Source organism: Saccoglossus kowalevskii, chromosome 11 (genome assembly GCF_978046115.1).
Source record: "Saccoglossus kowalevskii chromosome 11, keSacKowa6.1, whole genome shotgun sequence".
Classification (NCBI taxonomy): Eukaryota; Metazoa; Hemichordata; class Enteropneusta; family Harrimaniidae; genus Saccoglossus; species Saccoglossus kowalevskii.
In genome coordinates this window covers 36643555-36652981 of record NC_140651.1, presented here as the reverse complement: position 1 = coordinate 36652981, position 9427 = coordinate 36643555, and positions in this window count along the sequence as shown.

The following is a 9427-nucleotide window of genomic DNA, read 5'->3' as shown; positions in this document are numbered from 1 at the left end:
TTCAGTATTAATCACATGGCAGTACATTATGGTTCAGCATTGGTCACATGGCTGTACATTATGGTTCAGCATTGGTCACATTGCAGTACATTGTGGTTCAGCATTGGTCACTTGGCTGTACATTATGATTCAGCATTGGCCATATGGCTGTATATTTTGATTCAGCATTGGTCACTTGGCTGTACATTATGATTCAGCATTGGTCACATGATGGCACATGGATGAGCATTGGTCACATGACGGTACATGGTTCTGCATTGGTCACATGGCTGTACATTATGTTTCAGGATTGGTCACATGGCAGTACATTGTGGTTCATGATTGGTCACATGGCAGTACATTTTGGTTCAGCATTTGTCACATGGCGGCACATGGTTCAGCATTGGTCAGATGGCTGTACATTATGGTTCAGCATTGGTCAGATGGCTGTACATTATGATTCAGCATTGGTCATATGGCTGCACATGGTTTAGCATATGTCACATGACTGTACATTTTGGTTCAGCATTTGTCACATGACGGCACATGGTTCAGCATTGGTCACATGGCTACATTATGGTTCAGCATTGGTCACATGGCTGTACATTATGATCAGCATTGGTCACATGGCTGTACATTATGATTCAGCATTGGTCACATGGCTGTACATTATGGTTCAGCATTGGTCACATGGCTGTACATTATGGTTCAGCATTGGTCACATGGCTGTACATTATGGTTCAGCATTAGTCACATGGGAGTTCATTATGGTTCAGTATTGGACACATGGCAGTACATTATGTTTCAGCTTTTGTCAAATGGCTGTATATTACGGTTCGGCATTGATCACATGGCTGTACATTATAGTTCAGCATTGGTCACATGGCAGTACATTATGTATTAGCATTGGCCACATGGCTGTACATTATGGTTCAGCATTGGTCACTTGGCTGTACATTATGATTCAGCATTGGTCACATGATGGCACATGGATGAGCATTGGTCACATGACGGTACATGGTTCTGCATTGGTCACATGGCTGTACATTATGTTTCAGGATTGGTCACATGGCAGTACATTGTGGTTCATGATTGGTCACATGGCAGTACATTTTGGTTCAGCATTTGTCACATGGCGGCACATGGTTCAGCATTGGTCAGATGGATGTACATTATGGTTCAGCATTGGTCAGATGGCTGTACATTATGATTCAGCATTGGTCATATGGCTGCACATGGTTTAGCATATGTCACATGACTGTACATTTTGGTTCAGCATTTGTCACATGACGGCACATGGTTCAGCATTGGTCACATGGCTACATTATGGTTCAGCATTGGTCACATGGCTGTACATTATGATCAGCATTGGTCACATGGCTGTACATTATGATTCAGCATTGGTCACATGGCTGTACATTATGGTTCAGCATTGGTCACATGGCTGTACATTATGGTTCAGCATTGGTCACATGGCTGTACATTATGGTTCAGCATTAGTCACATGGGAGTTCATTATGGTTCAGTATTGGACACATGGCAGTACATTATGTTTCAGCTTTTGTCAAATGGCTGTATATTACGGTTCGGCATTGATCACATGGCTGTACATTATAGTTCAGCATTGGTCACATGGCAGTACATTATGTATTAGCATTGGCCACATGGCTGTACATTATGGTTCAGCATTGGTCACATGGCTGTACATTATGAGTCAGCAATTGTCATATGGCAGTACATGGTTCAGCATTGGTCATATGACTGTACATTATGGTTCAGCATTGGTCACATGGCCGTACATTATGGTTCAGCATTGGTTACATGGCAGTACGTTGTGGTTTAGTAGTGGTTACATGACAGTATGTTGTGGTTCAGCATTGGTCACATGGCTGTACATTATGGTTAAGCATTGGTCACATTGCAGTACATTATTGTTCAGTATCGGTCATATGGCTGTACATTATGGTCCAGTATTGAACACATGGCTGTACATTATGGTTCAGCATTGGTCACATGGCTGTACATTATGGTTCAGTATTGGTCACATGGCAGTACATTGTGGTTCAGCATTGGTCACATGGCTATACATTATGGTCCAGCATTGGTCACATGGCAGTACTTTATGTATTAGCATTGGTCACATGGCTGTACATTGCGGTTCAGCATTGGTCACATGGCTGTACATTATGGTTCAGCATTTGACACATGGCGGCACATGGTTCAGCATTGGTCACATGGCTGTACATTATGGTTCAGTATTGGTCACATGGCAGTACATTGTGGTTCAGTATTGGTCACTTGGCTGTACAATATGGTCCAGCATTGGTCACATGGCAGTACATTATGTATTAGCATTGGTCACATGGCTGTACATTGCGGTTCAGCATTGGTCACATGGCTGTACATTATGGTTCAGCATTTGTCACATGGCGGCATATGGTTCAGCATTGGTCACATGCCTGTACATTATGGTACAGCATTGCTCATATGGCGGCACATGGTTCAGCATTGGTCACATGGCTGTACATTATGGTTCAGCATTGGTCAGATTACTGTAAATTATGGTTCAGCATTGGTCACATGGCTGTACATTGCGGTTCAGCATTGGTCACTTGCCTGTACATTATGGTTCAGCATTGGTCACATAGCTGTACATTATGGTTCAGCATTTGTCACATAGCTGTACATGGTTCAGCATTGGTCACATGGCTGTACATTATGGTTCAGCATTAGTCATATGGCGGTACATGGTTCAGCATTGGTCACATGACTGTACATTATGTTTCAGGATTGGTCACATGGCAGTACATTGTGGTTCAGGATTCGTCACATGGTAGTACATTATGGTTCAGCATTGGTCACATGGCTGCACATGGTTTAGCATATGTCACATGACTGTACATTTTGGTTCAGCATTTGTCACATGACGGCACATGGTTCAGCATTGGTCACATGGCTACATTATGGTTCAGCATTGGTCACATGGCTGTACATTATGATCAGCATTGGTCACATGGCTGTACATTATGATTCAGCATTGGTCACATGGCTGTACATTATGGTTCAGCATTGGTCACATGGCTGTACATTATAGTTCAGCATTGGTCACATGGCAGTACATTGTGGTTCAGTATTGGTCACATGGCTGTACATTGCGGTTCAGCATTGGTCACATGGCTGTACATTATGGTTCAGCATTTTTCACATGGCGGCACATGGTTCAGCATTGGTCACATGCCTGTACATTATGGTTCTGCATTGCTCATATGGCGGCACATGGTTCAGCATTGGTCACATGGCTGTACATTATGGTTCAGCATTGGTCAGATTACTGTAAATTATGGTTCAACGTTGGTCACATGGCTGTATATTATGTTTCAGCATTGGTCACTTGCCTGTACATTATGGTTCGGCATTGGTCACATGGCTGTACATTATGGTTCAGTATTTGTCACATGGCTGCACATGGGTCATCATAAGTCACATGGCAGTACATTGTGGTTCAGCATTGGTCACATGGCTGTACATTATGTTTCAGCATTGGTCACATTGCAGTACATTATTGTTCAGTATTGGTCACATGGCAGTACATTGTGGTTCAGCATTGGTCACATGGCTATACATTATGGTCCAGCATTGGTCACATGGCAGTACTTTATGTATTAGCATTGGTCACATGCCTGTACATTGCGGTTCAGCATTGGTCACATGGCTGTACATTATGGTTCAGCATTTGTCACATGGCGGCACATGGTTCAGCATTGGTCACATGGCTGTACATTATGGTTCAGTATTGGTCACATGGCAGTACATTGTGGTTCAGCATTGGTCACTTGGCTGTACATTATGGTCCAGCATTGGTCACATGGCAGTACATTATGGTTCAGCATTGGTCACATGGCTGTACATTATGGTTCAGCATTGGTCACATTGCAGTACATTGTGGTTCAGCATTTGTCACATGACGGCATATGGTTCAGCATTGGTCACATGCCTGTACATTATGGTTCAGCATTGTTCATATGGCGGCACATGGTTCAGCATTGGTCACATGGCTGTACATTATGGTTCAGCATTGGTCAGATTACTGTAAATTATGGTTCAGCATTGGTCACATGGCTGTACATTGCGGTTCAGCATTTTTCACTTGCCTGTACATTATGGTTCAGCAATGGTCACATGTCTGTATATTATGGTTCAGTATTTGTTACATGGCTGCACATGGGTCATCATAGGTCACATGGCTGTACATTATGGTTCAGCATTTGTCACATAGCTGTACATGGTTCAGCATTGGTCACATGGCTGTACATTATGTTACAGGATTGGTCACATGGCAGTACATTATGGTTCAGCATTGGTCACATGGCTGTACATTATGGTTCAGCATTGGTCACATTGCAGTACATTGTGGTTCAGCATTGGTCACTTGGCTGTACATTATGATTCAGCATTGGTCATATGGCTGTACATTTTGATTCAGCATTGGTCACTTGGCTGTACATTATGATTCAGCATTGGTCACATGATGGCACATGGTTGAGTATTGGTCACATGACGGTACATGGTTCAGCATTGGTCACATGGCTGTACATTATGTTTCAGGATTGGTCACATGGCAGTACATTGTGGTTCATGATTGGTAACACGGCAGTACATTTTGGTTCAGCATTTGTCACATGGCGGCACATGGTTCAGCATTGGTCAGATGGCTGTACATTATGGTTCAGCATTGGTCAGATGGCTGTACATTATGATTCAGCATTGGTCATATGGCTGCACATGGTTTAGCATATTTCACATGACTGTACATTTTGGTTCAGCATTTGTCACATGACATCACATGGTTCAGCATTGGTCACATGGCTACATTATGGTTCAGCATTGGTCACATGGCTGTACATTATGATCAGCATTGGTCACATGGCTGTACATTATGATTCAGCATTGGTCACATGGCTGTACATTATGTTTCAGCTTTTGTCAAATGGCTGTATATTACGGTTCGGCATTGATCACATGGCTGTACATTATAGTTCAGCATTGGTCACATAGCAGTACATTATGTATTAGCATTGGCCACATGGCTGTACATTATGGTTCAGCATTGGTCACATGGCTGTACATTATGAGTCAGCATTGGTCATATGGCGGTACATGGTTCAGCATTGGTCATATGACTGTACATTATGGTTCAGCATTGGTCTCATGGCTGTACATTATGGTTCAGCATTGGTTACATGGCAGTACGTTGTGGTTTAGTAGTGGTTACATGACAGTATGTTGTGGTTCAGCATTGGTCACATGGCTGTACATTATGGTTAAGCATTGGTCACATTGCAGTACATTATTGTTCAGTATTGGTCATATGGCTGTACATTATGGTCCAGTATTGAACACATGGCTGTACATTATGGTTCAGCATTGGTCACATGGCTGTACATTATGGTTCAGTATTGGTCACAAGGCAGTACATTGTGGTTCAGCATTGGTCACATGGCTATACATTATTTTCCAGCATTGGTCACATGGCTGTACATTATGATTCACCATTGGTCACATGGCAGTACATTATGGTGCAGCATTGCTCAAATGGCGGCACATGGTTCAGCATTGGTCACATGGCTGTACATTATGGTTCAGCATTGGTCACATGGCTGTACATTATGGTTCAGCATTGGTCACATGGCTGTACATTATGAGTCAGCATTGGTCACATGTCTGCACATTACGGTTCAGCAATTGTCACATGGCAGTACATTATGGTGCAGCATTGCTCATATGGCGGCACATGGTTCAGCATTGGTCACATGACTGTACATTATGGTTCAGCATTGGTCACATTACTGTACATTATGGTTCAGCATTGGTCATACGACTGTATATTATGGTTCAGCATTGGTCACATGGCTGTACATTATGGTTCAGCATTGGTCACATGGCTGTACATTATGGTTCAGCATTAATCACATGGGAGTACATTATGGTTCAGTATTAATCACATGGCAGTACATTATGGTTCAGCATTGGTCACATGGCTGTACTTTATGGTTCAGCATTGGTCACATTGCAGTACATTGTGGTTCAGCATTGGTCACTTGGCTGTACATTATCATTCAGCATTGGTCATATGGCTGTACATTATGATTCAGCATTGGTCACTTGGCTGTACATTATGATTCAGCATTGGTCACATGATGGCACATGATTGAGCATTGGTCACATGACGGTACATGGTTCAGCATTGGTCACATGGCTGTACATTATGTTTCAGGATTGGTCACATGGCAGTACATTGTGGTTCATGATTGGTCACATGGCAGTACATTTTGGTTCAGCATTTGTCACATGGCGGCACATGGTTCAGCATTGGTCAGATGGCTGTACATTATGGTTCAGCATTGGTCAGATGGCTGTACATTATGATTCAGCATTGGTCATATGGCTGCACATGGTTTAGCATATGTCACATGACTGTACATTTTGGTTCAGCATTTGTCACATGCCGGCACATGGTTCAGCATTGGTCACATGGCTACATTATGGTTCAGCATTGGTCACATGGCTGTACATTATGATCAGCATTGGTCACATGGCTGTACATTATGATTCAGCATTGGTCACATGGCTGTACATTATGGTTCAGCATTGGTCACATGGCTGTGCATTATGGTTCAGCATTAGTCACATGGGAGTTCATTATGGTTCAGTATTGGTCACATGGCTGCACATTATGGTTCAGCATTAGTCACATGGGAGTTCATTATGGTTCAGTATTGGTCACATGGCAGTACATTATGTTTCAGCTTTTGTCAAATGGCTGTATATTACGGTTCGGCATTGATCACATGGCTGTACATTATAGTTCAGCATTGGTCACATGGCAGTACATTATGTATTAGCATTGGCCACATGGCTGTACATTATGGTTCAGCATTGGTCACATGGCTGTACATTATGAGTCAGCAATTGTCATATGGCAGTACATGGTTCAGCATTGGTCATATGACTGTACATTATGGTTCAGCATTGGTCACATGGCTGTACATTATGGTTCAGCATTGGTTACATGGCAGTACGTTGTGGTTTAGTAGTGGTTACATGACAGTATGTTGTGGTTCAGCATTGGTCACATGGCTGTACATTATGGTTAAGCATTGGTCACATTGCAGTACATTATTGTTCAGTATTGGTCATATGGCTGTACATTATGGTCCAGTATTGAACACATGGCTGTACATTATGGTTCAGCATTGGTCACATGGCTGTACATTATGGTTCAGTATTGGTCACATGGCAGTACATTGTGGTTCAGCATTGGTCACATGGCTATACATTATGGTCCAGCATTGGTCACATGGCAGTACTTTATGTATTAGCATTGGTCACATGGCTGTACATTGCGATTCAGCATTGGTCACATGGCTGTACATTATGGTTCAGCATTTGACACATGGCGGCACATGGTTCAGCATTGGTCACATGGCTGTACATTATGGTTCAGTATTGGTCACATGGCAGTACATTGTGGTTCAGTATTGGTCACTTGGCTGTACAATATGGTCCAGCATTGGTCACATGGCAGTACATTATGTATTAGCATTGGTCACATGGCTGTACATTGCGGTTCAGCATTGGTCACATGGCTGTACATTTTGGTTCAGCATTTGTCACATGGCGGCATATGGTTCAGCATTGGTCACATGGCTGTACATTATGGTTCAGTATTGGTCACATGGCAGTACATTGTGGTTCAGGATTCGTCACATGGTAGTACATTATGGTTCAGCATTGGTCACATGGCTGCACATGGTTTAGCATATGTCACATGACTGTACATTGCGGTTCAGCATTTGTCACATGACGGCACATGGTTCAGCATTGGTCACATGGCTACATTATGGTTCAGCATTGGTCACATGGCTGTACATTATGATCAGCATTGGTCACATGGCTGTACATTATGATTCAGCATTGGTCACATGGCTGTACATTATGGTTCAGCATTGGTCACATGGCTGTACATTATAGTTCAGCATTGGTCACATGGCAGTACATTGTGGTTCAGTATTGGTCACATGGCTGTACATTGCGGTTCAGCATTGGTCACATGGCTGTACATTATGGTTCAGCATTTTTCACATGGCGGCACATGGTTCAGCATTGGTCACATGCCTGTACATTATGGTTCTGCATTGCTCATATGGCGGCACATGGTTCAGCATTGGTCACATGGCTGTACATTATGGTTCAGCATTGGTCAGATTACTGTAAATTATGGTTCAGCGTTGGTCACATGGCTGTATATTATGTTTCAGCATTGGTCACTTGCCTGTACATTATGGTTCGGCATTGGTCACATGGCTGTACATTATGGTTCAGTATTTGTCACATGGCTGCACATGGGTCATCATAAGTCACATGGCAGTACATTGTGGTTCAGCATTGGTCACATGGCTGTACATTATGTTTCAGCATTGGTCACATTGCAGTACATTATTGTTCAGTATTGGTCACATGGCAGTACATTGTGGTTCAGCATTGGTCACATGGCTATACATTATGGTCCAGCATTGGTCACATGGCAGTACTTTATGTATTAGCATTGGTCACATGGCTGTACATTGCGGTTCAGCATTGGTCACATGGCTGTACATTATGGTTCAGCATTTGTCACATGGCGGCACATGGTTCAGCATTGGTCACATGGCTGTACATTATGGTTCAGTATTGGTCACATGGCAGTACATTGTGGTTCAGCATTGGTCACTTGGCTGTACATTATGGTCCAGCATTGGTCACATGGCAGTACATTATGGTTCAGCATTGGTCACATGGCTGTACATTATGGTTCAGCATTGGTCACATTGCAGTACATTGTGGTTCAGCATTTGTCACATGACGGCATATGGTTCAGCATTGGTCACATGCCTGTACATTATGGTTCAGCATTGTTCATATGGCGGCACATGGTTCAGCATTGGTCACATGGCTGTACATTATGGTTCAGCATTGGTCAGATTACTGTAAATTATGGTTCAGCATTGGTCACATGGCTGTACATTGCGGTTCAGCATTTTTCACTTGCCTGTACATTATGGTTCAGCAATGGTCACATGTCTGTATATTATGGTTCAGTATTTGTTACATGGCTGCACATGGGTCATCATAGGTCACATGGCTGTACATTATGGTTCAGCATTTGTCACATAGCTGTACATGGTTCAGCATTGGTCACATGGCTGTACATTATGTTACAGGATTGGTCACATGGCAGTACATTATGGTTCAGCATTGGTCACATGGCTGTACATTATGGTTCAGCATTGGTCACATTGCAGTACATTGTGGTTCAGCATTGGTCACTTGGCTGTACATTATGATTCAGCATTGGTCATATGGCTGTACATTTTGATTCAGCATTGGTCACTTGGCTGTACATTATGAT